General features: G+C 42.6%; 1 protein-coding gene across 4 annotated transcripts in view; it reads left to right on the top strand.

The window, feature by feature from the left end:
- Positions 1 to 860: 860 nt before the first annotated feature.
- The window catches only part of SEMA6C (semaphorin 6C), a 130,907-nt gene continuing 110,869 nt past the window's right edge, over positions 861 to 20,898 (top strand). For all 4 annotated transcript variants that reach the window (XM_072114791.1, XM_072114789.1, XM_072114793.1 and 1 more), the window contains exon 1: positions 861 to 1,000. The gene's annotated coding sequence lies outside the window, so the exon portion shown is untranslated. The remainder of the gene's footprint in view (positions 1,001 to 20,898) is intronic.

The following is a 20,898-nucleotide window of genomic DNA, read 5'->3' as shown; positions in this document are numbered from 1 at the left end:
CCCCTGTATCCCGCTACCTGCACGCTCTCCTGCTCCCTCTCCTGTACCCGATACCTGCACGCTCCCCTGCTCCCTCCCCTCTATCCCGCTACCTGCACGCTCTCCTGCTCCCTCCCCTGTATCCCGCTACCTGCACGCTCTCCAGCTCCCTCCCCTGTATCCCGCTACCTGCACGCTCTCCTGCTCCCTCCCCTGTATCCCACTACCTGCACTGCTCTCCTGCTCCCTCTCCTGTACCCGATACCTGCACGCTCCCCTGCTCCCTCCCCTCTATCCCGCTACCTGCACGCTCTCCTGCTCCCTCCCCTGTATCCCGCTACCTGCACGCTCTCCTGCTCCCTCCCCTGTATCCCGCTACCTGCACGCTCTCCTGCTCCCTCCCCTGTATCCCGCTACCTGCACGCTCCCCTGCTCCCTCCCCTCTCCCGCTACCTGCACGCTCTCCTGCTCCCTCCCCTGTATCCCGCTACCTGCACGCTCTCCTGCTCCCTTCCCTGTATCCCGCTACCTGCACGCTCTCCTGCTCCCTCCCCTGTATCCCGCTACCTGCACGCTCTCCTGCTCCCTCCCCTGTATCCCGCTACCTGCACGCTCTCCTGCTCCCTCCCCTGTATCCCGCTACCTGCACGCTCTCCTGCTCCCTCCCCTGTATCCCGCTACCTGCACGCTCTCCTGCTCCCTCCCCTGTATCCCGCTACCTGCACGCTCTCCTGCTCCCTCCCCTGTACCCGCTACCTGCACGCTAGGCTCCCGTCTCTCGCTCTCTCGGAGGCAGATGACAGCTCCGGGGGCGGGGCGCTGGTGTGGGCGGAGGCCGGTGATTGGCGGAGGTTAGCAGGGAGTGTCCGGGGGCGGGGCGGCTGCTGGCTCGCTGTAGTTTTGTTTTTCTCCGTCTCTCAGTTTGGAGAAAGGAATAAAATCCGTCCAGAGCCCCGGGACGTGCGGAGCGGCCCCTGCCCCGGATTACTGCCCCCTATGTGCCCCCGGGAGCCCCGGCAAGGTAAGACACGCCGCTGTACACACCGTGCGGTTACTGGAGGGGCGCAGGCATATACATTACATCCACAGACACTCACCTATATATATATATATATACTTATACACCTACACATGACTGTATAATGCCCTGTATATGCATAGTACACAGACATAATATACACACATAGTCTACACGTAATAAACAGACATAATATACACTAATAATATACACACATATTACATACATATATACACACATATAATACATACACAGACATATACATTATACATACATATAATACACACATATAATACATACACAGACATATAATACACACATACATGTTACATCCTGATACATTACAGAAAGTTACTCCCAGAGATACAATACATCCTGATACACACACAACACTCACTATAACTTATCATCATACATGTACACGGATCTATACACTGCCACTCATACATACGTACACCGCATATATACACTATACACACTGTACACACACATATACACTATACATACAATATACACACACATACAGATCTCCCAGTTCTCCTAATAACCAGGACCCTTCCAGTTCCAGCAGCTCCATGGAGGCGGCATGTGAGGGGTTAAGCAGCGGCTGGTCCTGGTGTCCTGTACTGGAAATCTGTGCGCTGGGAGCAGAACCACCATGTACCGGAGCAGCTCCCTGTGCCCCCAGTCCTGTGCTACTGCTGTATATACAGAGCATTCTGTATATATGATATAGTGTGCAGAGCATTCTGTGTATGATATAGGGTGCAGAGCATTCTGTGTATGATATAGCGTACAGAGCATTCTGTATATATGATATAGTGTGCAGAGCATTCTGTGTATGATATAGGGTGCAGAGCATTCTGTGTATGATATAGCGTACAGAGCATTCTGTATATATGATATAGTGTGCAGAGCATTCTGTGTATGATATAGGGTGCAGAGCATTCTGTGTATGATATAGCGTACAGAGCATTCTGTATATATGATATAGTGTGCAGAGCATTCTGTGTATGATATAGGGTGCAGAGCATTCTGTGTATGATATAGCGTACAGAGCATTCTGTATATATGATATAGTGTGCAGAGCATTCTGTGTATGATATAGGGTGCAGAGCATTCTGTGTATGATATAGCGTGCAGAGCATTCTGTGTATGATATAGCGTGCAGAGCATTCTGTATATGATTTAGCGTGCAGAGCATTCTGTATACGATATAGCGCTCAGAGCATTCTGTGTATGATATAGCGTGCAGAGCATTTTGTATATGATATAGCGTGCAGAGCATTCTGTATTTGATAGTGTGCAGAGCACTCCGCATATGATTTAGAGTGCAGAGGATTCTGTGTATCGTATAGCGTGCAGAGCATTATGATACAGCGGTATATACATCATGCCGTATGTTATGTATATGTTATAAATACGGTGAGCAATTTAAGCATATTGTATGCAGAACACTGTGTTTGATATTGTACAGAGCATTACGTGTTAGGGTTCTGCAGGCTGCTGAACTTTGTGTGTGATAACAATGTCATGTATATAGAGCAGCAGAACATACAGCGACTATTTTGTTGTCTGCAGAGCATTGTGATATGGTATATACAGTGTGCAGAGCGTTATGTATATGATACAGAGCAGTATGATACAATGGTATATACAATGTGCAGAGCATTATGTATATGATAGAGCGCTATATACAATGTGCAGAGCGTTATATATATCATACAGGAGTATATATACGTGCAGAGCATTATGTATATGATACAGGAGTATATACAATGTGCAGAGCGTTATATATCATACAGGAGTATATATATGTGCAGAGCATTATGTATATGATACAGGAGTAAATACAATGTGCAGAGCGCTATATATATCATACAAGAGTATATATTTGTGCAGAGCAGCATGATATTTGCATTGTGCAGAGCATTATGTATATGATACAGGAGTATATAAATATGCAGAGCATTATGTATATGATACAGGAGTATATATATGTGCAGAGCATTGTGTGTACTATAAACCACGGCGTCCTGTGCAGAGCATTCTGTGTATTCCAAAGTGCATCCAAGTGTGCGCAGAGCATGTTGTGAATGATCTTCTGCATCATAAGGCGCAGATGCGGAGCGTTATTATATGAGGTATTACCCCGTCTCCAGAGCACGGAGTGCAGAGCATCATGGGTAACCCTGTGGTGTGAGCGGAGCATTATGTGTATGATGGATAATACGGAGCTCTGTGCGGAGCGTTTTGTGTACTATACACAATGCTCTGATGTGAGATCAGTGGCGGCTCAGCTCCCGGAGCACAGTATGGCGGTATATATGTAGGGCTCGTGTGCTGCCATCACTTGGGATGGAGTAGAGTATGGTGATTTAGAAAACTGCCCAGCGCTTGTTGTAAAGTGTCTGGCGGTATGCTATGAGCATAGTATGGCGGTATGCTATGAGCACAGTATGGCGGAATGATATGAGCACAGTATGGCGGTATTATTTACATACGTGGCACAGCTACATACACACTATGGAGTATATTACGTTTGCTGCATAGACAACGATGTAGACACCTGTATGGATGTGTTACACTGTGGCTGGTGGCATTCGAGCACTGCATGGCGGTATTATATAGACTTGGCATGGTACCATGACATATGTGCTGTGCAGTTTATTGTTTGTGCGGTGTACTGTTTTTTTAGTACAGCATAGCAGTGTTACAGGACAGCTGTATAGCATTTCAGCACTCTATGGCGGTATTATTTAAGCATCGTGTAGGCATGATACGGTATAGAGTGGTGTCAGTGCAGTTTACCTAATGACTGTATTTCATGTCAAATAGTATGGTACTACTCGTATGTATTATCTATGTATTATATGGTATTACTTCTTGTATTACATGTGCTGGGGGGACATCACTGTATGGCGGTATTATCTATGCATTATATGGTATTACTTCTTATATTACATGTGCTGGGGCAGCACTGTATGGCGGTATTATCTATGCATTATATGGTATTACTTCTTGTATTACATGTGCTGGGGCAGCACTGTATGGCGGTATTATCTATGCATTATATGGTATTACTTCTTGTATTACATGTGCTGGAGCAGCACTGTATGGCGGTATTATCTATGCACTATATGGTATTACTTCTTGTATTACATGTGCTGGGGGGACATCACTGTATGGCGGTATTATCTACACATTATATGGTATTACTTCTTGTATTACTTGTGCTGGAGCAGCACTGTATGGCGGTATTATCTATGCATTATATGGTATTACTTCTTGTATTACATGTGCTGGGGGGACATCACTGTATGGCGGTATTATCTACACATTATATGGTATTACTTCTTGTATTACTTGTGCTGGAGCAGCACTGTATGGCGGTATTATCTATGCATTATATGGTATTACTTCTTGTATTACATGTGCTGGGGGGACATCACTGTATGGCGGTATTATCTACACATTATATGGTATTGCTTCTTGTATTACTTGTGCTGGAGCAGCACTGTATGGCGGTATTATCTATGCATTAAATGGTATTACTTCTTATATTACATGTGCTGGGGCAGCACTGTATGGCGGTATTATCTATGCATTATATGGTATTACTTCTTATATTACATGTGCTGTGGCAGCACTGTATGGCGGTATTATCTATGCATTATATGGTATTACTTCTTGTATTACATGTGCTGGGGCAGCACTGTATGGCGGTATTATCAATGCATTATATGGTATTACTTCTTGTATTACATGTGCTGGGGCAGCACTGTATGGCGGTATTATCTATGTATTATATGGTATTATTTCTTGTTTTACATGTGGTGGGGATAGCACTGTATGGCGGTATTATCTATGCATGGTATGGTACTACCACGATAGTGGTGACAGCACCATATGGCAGTATTATTTAGGCAGTATTTGTCGCAGTTAGTTGTGCATTATACATTAATAGCTGCGTTTTACCCCATATGGCGGCACATGGTATGGGGAAGGACACGGCATTGGACCATATTGCGGTTCTATAGGTTCTCCCGTGCTGGAGGTACAGGGTCTCCCTGCACAGCTGTGAGATGTCAGTTCTGGGGGGCCCCGTAACAGGGTGGTCGCCCTTCCACGTCTTCTCCTCATCATCTGGAGGGGTAACAATGACTGTCACAGCAGCAGCCCCCTCCCCCCTCCCGCAGCGCTGCCCCAGGGGCCACTATCTCATTATACTACATCTGTGGCCCCGGGGGAGTCCCCTCTAATCCTCCAGTCCCTTTAGGCCCAGGAGCTGACAATCAAAGCATCCTTAGTGATACAGTACAAGTGCTCCAACTCAGATAGGGACTACGACTCTCATCATGGTGCTGGTTTCTTTAAGCGATTTCCCCGTGTGCTGTATTATCTCTCCCTGACCCGCGCATCATTAGGACAGAATTAGGACGATTTATATTCTGTCAGCAGACATCAGCCGTGCGGTATTATTTTATTTTTTTCCCCCTTTTTGTTGCTGCAGAGAAGAAGCGATGAATTTTAAGCGATGGCAAACCGAGACACCGCACAAAACATCCACACACAGTATAGCAGCATCTCATCAGTGAGCGGCGGGGGTACTGTGCCCTGCTGATACCCGCCTGACACTGCTACATGCACACTGCGGGCAGGACCTGCACCACACTGCACATAGGGGGAAGTATTATAGTAGTTATATTCCTGTACATAGGGGGCAGTATTATAGTAGTTATATTCTTGTACATAGGGGGCAGTATTATAGTAGTTATATTCTTGTACATAGGGGGCAGTATTATAGTAGTTATATTCTTGTACATAGGGGGCAGTATTATAGTAGTTATATTCTTGTACATAGGGGGCAGTATTATAGTAGTTATATTCTTGTACATAGGGAGCAGTATTATAGTAGTTATATTCTTGTACATAGAGGGCAGTATTATAGTAGTTATATTCTTGTACATAGGGGGCAGTATTATAGTAGTTATATTCTTGTACATAGGGGGCAGTATTATAGTAGTTATATTCCTGTACATAGGGGGCAGTATTATAGTAGTTATATTCTTGTACATAGGGGGCAGTATTATAGTAGTTATATTCTTGTACATAGGGGGGCAGTATTATAGTAGTTATATTCCTGTACATAGGGCGCAGTATTATAGTAGTTATATTCCTGTACATAGGGGGCAGTATTATAGTAGTTATATTCTTGTACATAGGGGGCAGTATTATAGTAGTTATATTCTTGTACATAGGGGGCAGTATTATAGCAGTTATATTCCTGTACATAGGGGGCAGTATTATAGCAGTTATATTCCTGTACATAGGGGGCAGTATTATAGTAGTTATATTCTTGTACATAGCGGGGAAGTATTATAGTAGTTATATTCTTCTACATAGAGGGCAGTATTATAGTAGTTATATTCTTGTACATAGGAGGCAGTATTATAGTAGTTATATTCTTGGACATAGGGGGCAGTATTATAGTAGTTATATTCTTGGACATAGGGGGCAGTATTATAGTAGTTATATTCTTGTACATAGGGGGCAGTATTATAGTAGTTATATTCTTGTACATAGGGGGCAGTATTATAGTAGTTATATTCTTGTACATAGGGGGCAGTATTATAGTAGTTATATTCCTGTAAATAGGGGGCAGTATTATAGTAGTTATATACTTATACATAGGGGGCAGTATTATAGTAGTTATTATAGTAGTTATAGTAGTTATATAGTATTATAGTAGTTATATTCTTGTACATAGGGAGCAGTATTATAGTAGTTATATTCCTGTAGATAGGGGGCAGTATTATAGTAGTTATATTCTTGTACATAGGGGGCAGTATTATAGTAGTTATATTCTTGTACATAGGGGGCAGTATTATAGTAGTTATAGTCTTGTACATAGGGGGCAGTATTATAGCAGTTATATTCTTGTACATAGGGGACAGTATTATAGTAGTTATATTCTTGTACATAGGGGGCAGTATTATAGTAGTTATATTCTTGTACATAGGGGGCAGTATTATAGTAGTTATATTCTTGTACATAGGGGGCAGTATTATAGTAGTTATATTCTTGTACATAGGAGGCAGTATTATAGTAGTTATATTCCTGTACATAGGGAGCAGTATTATAGTAGTTATATTCTTGTACATAGGGGGCAGTATTATAGTAGTTATATTCCTGTACATAGGGGGCAGTATTATAGTAGTTATATTCTTGTACATAGGGGGCAGTATTATAGCAGTTATATTCCTGTACATAGGGGGCAGTATTATAGCAGTTATATTCCTGTACATAGGGGGCAGTATTATAGTAGTTATATTCTTGTACATAGGGGGCAGTATTTTAGTAGTTATATTCCTGTACATAGGGGGCAGTATTATAGTAGTTATATTCTTGTACATAGGGGCAGTATTATAGTAGTTATATTCTTGTACATAGGGGCAGTATTATAGTAGTTATATTCCTGTACACAGGGGGCAGTATTATAGTAGTTATATTCTTGTACACAGGGGGCAGTATTATAGTAGTTATATTCTTGTACATAGGGGGCAGTATTATAGTAGTTATATTCTTGAACATAGGGGGCAGTATTATAGTAGTTATATTATTGTACATAGGGGGCAGTATTATAGTAGTTATATTCGTGTACATAGGGGGCAGTATTATAGTAGTTATATTCTTGTACATAGGGGGCAGTATTACAGTAGTTATATTCCTGTACATAGGGGGCAGTATTATAGTAGTTATACTCTTGTACATAGGGGGCAGTATTATAGTAGTTATATTCTTGTACATAAGGGGTAGTATTATAGTAGTTATACTCTTGTACATAGGGGGCAGTATTATAGTAGTTATATTCTTGTACATAGGGGGCAGTATTATAGCAGTTATATTCTTGTACATAGGGAGCAGTATTATAGTAGTTATATTCTTGTACATAGGGGGTAGTATTATAGTAGTTCTATTCTTGTACATAGGGGGCAGTATTATAGTAGTTATATTCTTGTACATAGGGGGCAGTATTATAGTAGTTATATTCCTGTACATAGGGGGTAGTATTATAGTAGTTATATTCTTGTACATAGGGGGCAGTATTACAGTAGTTATATTCCTGTACATAGGGGGCAGTATTATAGTAGTTATATTCTTGTACATAGGGGGCATTATTATAGTAGTTATATTCCTGTACATAGGGGGCAGTATTATAGTAGTTATATTCCTGTACACAGGGGGCAGTATTATAGTAGTGATATTCTTGTACATAGGGGGCAGTATTATAGTAGTTATATTCCTGTACATAGGTGGCAGTATTATAGTAGTTATATTCTTGTACATAGGGGGCAGTATTATAGTAGTTATATCCTTGCACATAGGGGGCAGTATTATAGTAGTTATATTCTTGTACATAGGGGGCAGTATTATAGTAGTTATATTCTTGTACATAGGGGGCAGTATTATAGTAGTTATATTCCTGTACATAGGGGGCAGTATTATAGTAGTTATATTCTTGTACATAGGGGGCAGTATTACAGTAGTTATATTCCTGTACATAGGGGGCAGTATTATAGTAGTTATATTCTTGTACATAGGGGGCAGTATTATAGTAGTTATATTCCTGTACATAGGGGGCAGTATTATAGTAGTTATATTCTTGTACATAGGGGGCAGTATTATAGTAGTTATATTCCTGTACATAGGGGGCAGTATTATAGTAGTTATATTCTTGTACATAGGGGCAGTATTATAGTAGTTATATTCCTGTACATAGGGGGCAGTATTATAGCAGTTATATTCTTGTACATAGGGGGCAGTATTATAGTATATACTTGTATTACAGTGATATGTCGGTATACGGCTGGGCTGGGTGTATTACTATAGTGTCAGTCTTGTTATTATATGGTGACATACATGTTGGATGAGTGTGTGCTGTATATTTGGAGCAGTATGAGGCTGTGGTGCGGTATTATATGTACCATGTTCCATAGTCAATGGGTATTAGCTGGGGACACATCTGCAGGAGAGGACGGGTTATGTGTAATGTCATCCAACAAAAACAGCAGATTCCTGTAGATGAGGGGTCTTCTTGCAGGGGGGAGGGGGAGTGATTGTTCTCAGTATAATAACCTTCCCTTGGCCTCTACATAATTGTTAACCCATTATTGTGCTCATTGAGTACAGTAAACAATCGCACGGATTTCTTCACTTACTTGTAAAGGCAAAATGACAGGAAAGAGGAAAAAATAATTTTACAGTAACTGCAGAGGAGGGGAACGTGACATCACTGACTGATGCTGGAAGGAGAAGAACTTTCCATCCATAGAGAATTCTGACTTTCTAAGGACTTTCTAAAATTTTTCTTTATGTATAAAGGTGTATATTTTTTTTTTTTGGGGGTGGGGGGTCAGGACCCAGTTTTGCTGTGGTTATCTCTGTACTGGCAGAACAAGGGAAAGTGTGTGTATAGGAAATGGCGGTGGATTATCCTCCCGGGGTGGGGGAGAAGATTCTCCTGCCTGCGGATTATCCAGGAGTCTGACACCTGGAGGGAGATGACATATGTCCGCTCCCGGATAAGTGACTGCGCTGCCTCCTTGTGTGACCCCCCCAATACAGAGAATACCGCATCATATATATCATACCAGCATAGAGGGGGCTACTAATATATGTCATCCATAGGGGGAAGAACAGAATGGGGTGAATAATATCTTTCTTTCTTTATTTCTATCTATCTCATATCTATCTATCTCATATCTATCTATCTCCTATCTATCTATCTATCTATCTATCTATCTATCTATCTATCTATCTCATATCTATCTATCTATCTATCTATCTATCTATCTATCTCCTATCTATCTATCTATCTATCTATCTATCTATCTCATATCTATCTATCTATCTCATATCTATCTATCTATCTATCTATCTATCTATCTATCTCTTATCTATCTCCTATCTATCTATCGATCGATCTATCTATCTATTTCTGTCTCATTCTCATATCTATCTCATATCTGTCTATCTATCTCATATCTATCTATCTCATATCTATCTATCTATCTATCTATCTATCTATCTATCTCATATCTATCTATCTCCTATCTCTGTGGATCTATAGATCTTTCTGTGATGCCTGTGATATAGGCCGGGGCCCTGTCGTATATATTTTTCACATATCACAATCTTTCCATGTATTTGGAAAGATCTGGAGACGTCTCTATATATGGTCATAAGGAGCTTGAGGAGAAGATATGGATCCCAGGAGCTGACACGTCTCCACCTCCGCCGACTGCTTCTACTCACAGATAGAAAAGTACAAACAAATCTCTTAAAACATGAACATGGACCCAGCCAGAGGTGTCTGCACCTGGGAAAGCTGGGTGAGGCTCAGGCCTAGATAATATACTCTCACTATCAGGGTTCTGTGAAAGCTGGATCATACTTTCTGTAAAGAAAAATCATGGTAACCATACTGCGCCTCTCACCAAGTGGTGGAGGCAGCATCTGGGGGTGAAGGGGGCACTTCTGAGGAGGTTATTAGATCAGGTGGTGAGGGGGCACTTCTGAGGAGGTTATTAGATCAGGGGGTGAGGGGGGCACTTCTGAGGAGGTTATTAGATCAGAGAGTGAGGGGGCACTTCTGAGGAGGTTATTAGATCAGGGGGTGAGGGGGCACTTCTGAGGAGGTTATTAGATGAGGGGGTGAGGGGGCACTTCTGAGGAGGTTATTAGATGAGGGGGTGAGGGGGCACTTCTGAGGAGGTTATTAGATGAGGGGGTGAGGGGGCACTTCTGAGGAGGTTATTAGATCAGGTGGTGAGGGGGCACTTCTGAGGAGGTTATTAGATCAGGGGGTGAGGGGGGCACTTCTGAGGAGGTTATTAGATCAGGGGGTGAGGGGGCACTTCTGAGGAGGTTATTAGATCAGGGGGTGAGGGGGGCACTTCTGAGGAGGTTATTAGATCAGGGGGTGAGGGGGCACTTCTGAGGAGGTTATTAGATGAGGGGGTGAGGGGGCACTTCTGAGGAGGTTATTAGATCAGGTGGTGAGGGGGCACTTCTGAGGAGGTTATTAGATCAGGGGGTGAGGGGGGCACTTCTGAGGAGGTTATTAGATCAGGGGGTGAGGGGGGCACTTCTGAGGAGGTTATTAGATCAGGGGGTGAGGGGGGCACTTCTGAGGAGGTTATTAGATCAGGGGGTGAGGGGGCACTTCTGAGGAGGTTATTAGATCAGGGGGTGAGGGGGCACTTCTGAGGAGGTTATTAGATCAGGGGGTGAGGGGGGCACTTCTGAGGAGGTTATTAGATCAGGGGGTGAGGGGGCACTTCTGAGGAGGTTATTAGATCAGGGGGTGAGGGGGCACTTCACTTCTGAGGAGGTTATTAAATCAGGTGGTGAGGGGGCACTTCTGAGGAGGTTATTAGATAAGGGGGTGAGGGGGCACTTCTGAGGAGGTTATTAGATAAGGGGGTGAGGGGGCACTTCTGAAGAGGTTATTAGATAAGGGGGTGAGGGGGCACTTCTGAGAAGGTTATTAGATAAGGGGGTGAGGGGGCACTTCTGAGAAGGTTATTAGATAAGGGGGTGAGGGGGCACTTCACTTCTGAGGAGGTTATTAAATCAGGGGGCACATCTTGTTTTTTTACTTGTTTCCAAGCTATTTTTTTTTTCATTCATGAGAAATAATGTCCAGAAATGGATCTGTCACAGAGGGATGGGGTCAGCACATAGGGTAACCCCTGTTCGGTCAGAGGGGCCGCAACTGTGATCTATATCATATCTATCCATCTTTCTCTCTTCTATCTATCCATCTATCTATCTATCTATCTATCTATCTATCTATCTATCTATCTATCTCATATCTATCTTCCATCTTCTACCTACCACCCATCTACTATCTTTCTTATAACCTTCTATCTCATATATCTATATATATCTTATATCATCTATGTATCTCCTGGGCGGAGCTTACTATACATATCTATACATTATGAGATGTAATACAGGAGGAGTTCTCCTTTATCCCCCTGTATAGTGGCCGCTCTGATAAGGAGAATGAGGAATTGTATGAAATAAAGTCCTTAGCCCGGGAAGCCATCCAAGCACCCTTCACAATGTGTCCCCACCTTACTAATAGGCTGCGGCAGGGCCTGGTACATAATAAACCTATCTAGATAAACTGTGTGGCATGCCAGGGATAGGCTGGCACTGCGCCCACACACACGCCGGATGCTTCTCTTGAGTAAACCTGGCCGCCCCTGGTATATAGTATGTGCCCCCCTCCTTATATCAGGATGGCGTGCGTCTGTGCTGTCATCTGTCTGGCCGTGTGGTGGTTACTGAACAGTTGGACATGTCGCCCCCTCGTAGCCCCCGGCATACGGCTCTGTGAGTGATACACTTATGCCATCTGTCAGCGGTCATTTAGTCACCGCTGTCGCCATAGGCTTATATGTTAGAGGCGCCGTGATATATGTTACAGAGCCACAACCCCCAGCAGAAGAAATTTAGGATGGTCAGAACAGAGATCATGTCATCCCTCTTTGATACTGGGTATTCCCATCCTCCTTGTGTCTGATCAGTGTCATCTAGGAGATCTGTATTGTCCAAGGTGTTCATTATAATGATAAACAAGAAATTTGGGACCTGTTCCCCTAAAAATCTGGATCATCCTTTTGAATTGACCTGTAAAGCATTGACCTCCTTATCACCTCATTGCCTGAGGCGAGTCTTGTGTCCCACAGGTTAGTCCTTATGGTTCAGGTGTAACTTTGGGACACTCCACCACCACCAAATGACCATATTTTGGCGGAAACCTGAGGCTTGATTTTCAACATTATGTGAGAGGCCATCACAAAATATAGCCAATCATATATGAAAAATTTTGCAGAGACATCCTAAAAAATGACTAAATCCCAGCAGGAACCAGCAATCTCCACCAAACATCCTTAAAATCTCTAAACGTATTTTCAGTAGGTTCCCTGGTCTATTATATATTAAGGGGAAAATATGGATATTTGGACGGGTATCATTTTTGGAGTTTATTAGTTTTTGTCAAAGAATAATTCAAAAAACATTTTTCACTATTGACTTTGATGCAGTGGGTTTAGGAAAAAGTAAAATTAGAATTAGGTTGGAAATTTTTTTTTTTTACAAGAAACTCCACTATGTGGTGATGAGGATTGGACACTGGCCCCGATTGAAGGGTATAGATTTTGGCGGGAAAGGGGTATTTTGTATGTGCACCAGATAGTGGAGGAGTTGTCGCTGCATTAGGTGCAGATTGGCTTCCGTATGCTCAGCTTAGATACGTCCCTGGCCAAGAGCCTAGAGAAGAACAGCATCCCCACCTCAATTTGCTCCGATCTCAGATTAAACTGAAAGGCTCGATGTCAAAATTGGACCTATTGTTGGATAGTGAGTTGTCAAATTCTGTTGGAAAAATGGAAGGGAGATCTAACAGATCTATCAATGGAGGAAGATCAGTGTTTCTGATCCACAGAGTCCTACATACCCCAAAGCTTTTGGATAGGTTGATCTATGTTATGCTTGATAACCATTGCAAATTTGTTATGATGTATAATATTTGCGATGAAAACTAATAAAATTTCTATTAAAAAAGGTTCATTGATCTAAAGTTTTGAGGAGGTTTCCATAACTCCATTTCTCTTCTATAATTCTTTATAAGATTCATTTAGGGTTCCAGCTCCACAAAATTAACCAATGGACTGTAGAAGGTCTCCACAGCTCAACATCTCTTCTATGGTTCTATTTATTTTGGTCAATTTGGTGGAACTAACATATCAAGTTCATAAGACAATTGTCTGAAGGGATATTTGATGACTTTTTTGAACTACAATTTTGGCTCTTAGAAACAGAGGAACTATGGAAGGTCTTGATGACTGAAGAACTCTTCTATGGTTCTCCTTATGTTTTAGGTTGGTTGGTTTAATGGGATTAACATATTAACATATTGGGTCCATAGGACAGTTTAAATATCTGAAGGAATGATGGCTGGGTTACTCAGAACGATCAAACCACTTCCATAACTGTACGCTTGTTCCATCGACATCGGTTCCTGATGTTCCTTAGATCCTTCATCTTCTCTTGGTTCTGTTTTGGGAGTCATTATTACTACTGATAGATTGTTTATGCTGGAGACCTCCACGACCACCAGCAAACCATTCGATAAAGGGGATCGTCTCTTGGCCCCATTCCTCCAACCTTGGCTGTTTTCATATCAGGAGTTTCTATCGCATCTTCCTTCAAATTTGATGGAGAACCAAGATTTTGAGCTTTCTTACATCTCAAGAGCATGATAAGTTGCAGATCCATCGCAGGAAGGATACCTATGACACCTGATGGATCTTGTTGACCTTTATTAGAGAATGCTATCCATCAAGATGTTGACCATCAATGTTGGACTTCATTGCCCTTATGACGGGACAGTAGGGTTCTGTTGTGGTTTCCATCATCTTCATAGAAAGAATGGGGGATATTTATCATACGCTGGCGCTCGTGCTAGCCCCGCCGCTACAAATTCGCAGCCCGATACATGAAGAGGCTTCTGCCTCTTGATGTATCGGGCCACCAGTTGCGCAGCAGGGCCTGGCGTAGAAAAAACCGCAACCGGCGACTTTTCACGTATGAAAAGTCGCCGGCAGCAGCGAGTGCGCAGGCGCGGGGACAGTAACGCCCCGCGCCGGCCCACTCCCGTCCGGCTGCGCCCCCCGCTCGGCCGGCCGCGCCCCCCCCCCTTCACGCCCCACTGGCGTGAAGGTGGCAGATTGGGGAAAATAATCGCAAAAGCTAGCAATAAGCTAGCATTTGCGATTATTTCAGGGCCTCTGCGCCACTGGCGGTGCGCAGAGGTCCTGATAAATATCCCCCAATGTCTCTAAATGTGATATGGACGACGAAGTGGAGAATTGGCCCATAAAAGGTGCATAATGGGGAATCTAACCCTGAACCCTTCAGTCCTGGACCATAGTGGTGGAACCGCATTGAGTTATTGAACCTCAACCTTTCTGCAACTCTCACTGATGTTCAGTCAAGGTGGACATAATAATTAGAGGGAAGGGCTTCTACTGATGAAACCAGGGTTGGTAGGGGGTCTCATTCCTTTTTGAGCAAATGTATCTGCAATCTAGTAACAAAGCCACATCTGCCAGTGGTGACTGGGCAGATCCATGAATACATAATGTAGATCCGTATTCACAGAGACTCCCCACGGGCCCCGGTAGTGCCCATCACACCCTTTATCATAAGACATGACACAGACACCGCAGGGAGACACACTAGTCAGGTTGTCTCAGCTAAATGATATGTCGTCTCTCCTCCCTGCGACAATCTTGTTTTGACAGCCGCTCAAATAACAGACAATTTGTGCGCGTTGTTCTGTGAGGATGCTCGTCTTCACCGCGCTCGCTGGCGAAGGCTCGTAAAAATTCATATCCTTGTCTCAAACATATTTAGGACGGGCGGAAAAGCGGGGGCTCGTATTTATTAGGAATAAGATCCGCCACAAAAATTCGAAAACTTTTCTGATTGAGACGTGATCGGAATTTTGTCAGGGTGTCCAACGTGAGGCAAAAAAATTTGGGAAAATAATTAGCAAAATTGAATTCGATGGAAAGTGAGACACAACATTAAAACCCCAACCACGTATTGCTAAATTGTCTCACAAAAATGTTATTCATTTTATTTCTGTCGACGAAAAAGTGGCAGCGCAGTCCCAGACGACGTGAAATCTTTTTGCAAAAGTCGTTGTCTTCCAGTTGGTACAAAAAATTTTTGATTCATGGTCAGACTTTGGTAACAATATCCAAATGACATTTATGCCATAACATTTTTCAAAAAAATAGGTTTTAAAATTGTGACTGTGTCGTCAAATACAAAGTGGTCTTGTTTAATAGTGTTTTTTTGAGGTCTGGGTTTTATTTTATTCAGATTTTAGTATTTTTATCTTGTACGAGACCATGGGGCTCATTTACTAAGGGTCCGCACTATCGTTGGATATTCCAACGATTTCATTTTTGCGCCGCATTTAGAGAGGGTTTTTGGCACACGCAACCTGATTTTGGCGCATCGGCGCCGGCTCTCATTGCGACCCAAATCGGGGGGCCGTCGAACAATCCGACTGATTCGATCTAAGCGCGGGATTTAACATTTTAAATTGTGTCGCAAGACATGCACTTACATGCACCAGGAAGAAGAAGGTGAACTCTGTCGGACCTGAGCGCGGAGCGAAACATGCAGGATATCGGGCTCACGCTCATATTGAATCGTGGCACAATTCATGATCGTCGGACATTCCGGATCGGGGATCGCGACAAAATGTGCCCCTATGTCTTTCTTTCCTCCAAAATTCTAAAACATAGATATGATCTAAATTTTGTCCATTCATTTATGACGCAAATTTATTTTTGTCTGAGTGAAAATTGTAACCCGTAGTAAAAAAAGAACTTCTATTTTATTGTATTTATTTGAGTTTAGGGTACAATTTTATCCAGTTTTTATGTTTTGTGCGTTCACAAGTGAAATGAAATCTAATTCCTTTTATGCAAAATTCAAAAACATTCCTGACCAAGACTGTCTAATACCCATATTACATACACGGCACAAAATTTGTGGAAAATGTTTACGAAATTGAATTTTGTGTCACAAAATAGGTAGGGTACAAAATTATCCGATTGGAATTTTCATATAGAAGATTCTGTATCAGAAAAGTATAACCCACGATGCAGAACACTAATATTTATAGAATTCAGAAACATTCAGTCTCTTTGTATTAGTTTTAATCTTCATTTGTTGTGAATTTTTCTATATTTGTGGCACAAAATTTGTGTAAACTTTTCACAAAATGTAATTCTGTGTCACAAAATGGAAACGTAGAACAACAAATGTTTTTCTCGCATTATGAGTCTTGGGTTCTATTTGATTCACATTTTATGTTCTGGATTGAAGGTATTTTTACGGTTTTGGTGGCAGAGCGGTGACTAACGCCGTGAAATCTTCTTCTTGTATAAGTCTTAGTCTTCCTTTCGGGTTGTTTACAATTTACAGAACAAAGGCAGGATACGTCTGCGAGGCCCGGGAGGCACATGGTGGGTACCTCACACGACTTACAATAAGAGAATCAACAATGGGCCAGAAGGGAAACAGATTTCAGGGAAAGAGGTCACGCTCCAGATATGGGCACTGCCTCTACGGCAAAATGAAAGGGACTTGGGAAATTTTCGAATAATAACATTATTAAATGTGAATGATAGCTCTTCATCCTGAGAACCTGCACGGTGCATTAGTTATGTCTCCCAGGCGTCAATACTAATGCAACTCACATTTCCGAGATTGCCGATCGTCATAGGACATTGTCGAGTCGATGTCCATTTCGCGTCTCAGTACGGTCTCATGTTCTAATGGTCGCTCTGAAGTCAATTTGATTTTTCAGGATGTGATTATTGAGTATCCAATTTGTCACATCGGGACGGGGTCATTTTGCCGAGGCAGCAGTCATAGGAACAGGAACTCTAAAAGGAGAGTTACTGAATCGGCCTCTTCTGTGTTATCTCTGTACTGTGACATCACTGTGTGTATTATCCCTGTACTGTGACATCACTATGTGTATTATCCCTGTACTGTGACATCACTGTGTGTATTATCCCTGTACTGTGACATCACTGTGTGTATTATCCCTGTACTGTGACATTACTGTGTGTATTATCCCTGTACTGTGACATCACTGTGTGTATTATCCCTGTACTGTGACATCACGGTGTGTATTATCTCTGTACTGTGACATCACTGTGTGTATTATCACTGTACTGTGACATCACTGTGTGTATTATCTCTGTACTGTGACATCACTGTGTGTATTATCTCTGTACTGTGACATCACTGTGTGTATTATCCCTGTACTGTGACATCACAGTGTGTATTGTCCCCTTTACTGTGTCATCACTGTGTGTATTATCTCCGTACTGTGACATCACTGTGTGTATTATCCCTGTACTGTGACATCACTGTGTGTATTATCCCTGTACTGTGACATCACTGTGTGTTTTATCCCTGTACGGTGACATCACTGTGTGTATTATCCCTGTACTGTGACATCACTGTGTGTATTGTTTCTGTACTGTGACATCACTGTGTGTATTGTTTCTGTACTGTGACATCACTGTGTGTATTGTTTCTGTACTGTGACATCACTGTGTGTATTATCCCTGTACTGTGACATCACTGTGTGTATTATCCCTGTACTGTGACATCACTGTGTGTATTATCCCTGTACTGTGACATCACTGTGTATATTATCTCTGTACTGTGACATCACTGTGTGTATTATCCCTGTACTGTGACATCACAGTGTGTATTATCCCCTGTACTGTGTCATCACTGTGTGTATTATCTCCGTACTGTGACATCACTGTGTGTATTATCCCTGTACTGTGACATCACTGTGTGTATTATCCCTGTACTGTGACATCACTGTGTGTATTATCCCTGTACTGTGACATCACTGTGTGTATTATCCCTGTACTGTGACATCACTGTGTGTATTGTTTCTGTACTGTGTATTATCCCTGTACTGTGACAATAGAATGTGTTTTATCGCTATAATCATGGTGTTACAAGTCTTTTTTATGACACCCCATAGTTGCGCCTGCCTTTAGGGGTGACTTTTATCTCTCCTTTAAGTTGCTGGCGGCCATCTTGTCCATTTCCTGAGACATTGTGATTCCTACTCGCTCCTCTGTTGGCTTTCTATGAAACACAAATGAGGTCCCAGCAGGACGGCCAAGTCCCTGATTACATTGTCTTTCTGACAAAACCATTAGTTAGTTGCAGCGAGAGGTTTTGCCAATTCTTACCTCATGCTCGCTAAGTGCTCGCTGTAATGATGTGAGAGCCGCCAGCGAGCCTTCTCCGACCTCCTGTGGCCCCCGCGAGCGCACGGATAGAGTCCTCACCATTAACCATACCGGGACTGCTCTTAAAGGGATATTACCTCATGATACACTTGTGGCTTTACCTTTAACATATTATATCTCGATTCTTATACTCCAGTCACATACAAAGATTTCATCTAATATGTCTGAACAAGATTCATAGGTCACACAGAGAAGGTCAGGGGCCAATATACCCATGTGTTATAACGTTTTCTACCCTTAAACACATTTTGAAGTAACATTGCGTTTACATCTCATTTAGTCAGCGATTATCAAAACAAACAGTGTGAACGCGGCCTAAAGCAACCTAAACATTTGCTTGGGGCCCCGGAAATCATGGGCTGGGGGGCAATGCTAAGGCCTTCATGACACCATCCTCTCTAATATGGACCCCTAGACATAACTTGACTTAGAGCCTCTGAAATTTCAAATCCTTCCCCTGACAAGATAAATGTTAAAATACTAAATGCAGCCGTAGTGATGACTGGAATAGAAAACCAAATATTAGTTTCAGTTAATAAAAGATAAGTAAATTACATTTTTGGGCTAAATTAACGCAATTTGGGCCTTGTTTATCAAAAGTTAACAGTACAACTCGCTGTGTTGCTCCTAGCAACCAATCAGAGTGCAGCTATCATTTCTCCAGAGCAGTTTCAGAGATGGAATCTAAGCTCTGATTGGTTGTTAGGGATAATATAGTAATATCTGATGAATAAAGTGATTTTATGAGATATATTTGCCCTCCATCAATCTGCCATTTGTAGACAGTAAAGAGAGCGTCCCCAGAGGCCTAGCATCTAACACTGGACAAGATTTTAGCACATATTTACATGGTCTGGATCTACATGTTATTAATTAGCTTCCCAAAATGATGACAGCTCCTGCCCGGAGGCCTCTGCATCCCATGGAAAGAGATCCCTACATGAATACACACTGCACGCTACCCCGTGGCTCAGCACTGAGAGATGTGTGACCATCAGCTGCTTCACCATACAGGGGATGTATCCAATCCTATCATGTGTGATACTCACCACTGTGCTGTGTATCTAATCATATCATGTGTGATACTGTCTCCTGAGCTGTGTATCTAATCTTATCATGTGTGATACTGTCTCCCGAGCTGTGTATCCAATCCTATCAGTGTGATACTCACCACTGTGCTGTGTATACTGTGCTGAGCTGTGTATCTGATCCCAACATGTGTGATACTGTCTGCTGGGCTTTGTATCTAATCCTATCATGTGTGATACTCACCACTTTGCTGTGTATCTAAATGTATCATGTGTGATACTGTCTGCTGAGCCATGTATCTGATCCTATCATGTGTGATACTGTCTGCTGAGCTGTGTATCTAATCCTCTCATGTTTGATACTCACTGCTGAGCTGTGTATCTAATCTTATCATGTGCTATATTGCTGAGCCGTGTATCTAATTTTATCCTGAGTGATACTGTCTTCTGAGCCTTGTATCTAATCCAATGTGGTGTGATACAGCTGTGGACCCCCCTGCAGGTGATAGATGGGTGGTGCGGTTATTCTCTGGTGGCTGTATCTCCGCTCTCCTGTCGCGTTCCCCTGTACTGCGCCGCTGCTGCCCCTTCCTCCTGGACATATTGATTGTAGACTCTGACAAATTAGAAATTATTTCTGAGTAAACCGATCAATCCGGAATTTTTCACAGCCAGACGGACGCTGGTGTGCAGGAGGGGAGGACGGGACTCGGGTATATACTCCATATCAGGATTATCTGCCTGCCGCTAATCAATAATACTGTATTAGTGGACACCAACCCTGACTGTACACAGGAGAGATGGATAGACATAACATGGACTACTCTAGTCCCCCACAACCCATTTACCCCTTCTGCCCATCACTTTGCACCCCACCCTGTCCCCCACAATTCCATATTCTTGAAATGCTATGGAAATGTATCAA

Source organism: Engystomops pustulosus, chromosome 7 (genome assembly GCF_040894005.1).
Source record: "Engystomops pustulosus chromosome 7, aEngPut4.maternal, whole genome shotgun sequence".
Taxonomy (NCBI): domain Eukaryota; kingdom Metazoa; phylum Chordata; class Amphibia; order Anura; family Leptodactylidae; genus Engystomops; species Engystomops pustulosus.
The sequence above is the reverse complement of the archived record's forward strand: the minus strand, read 5'-3'. Positions and strand labels throughout refer to the sequence as shown.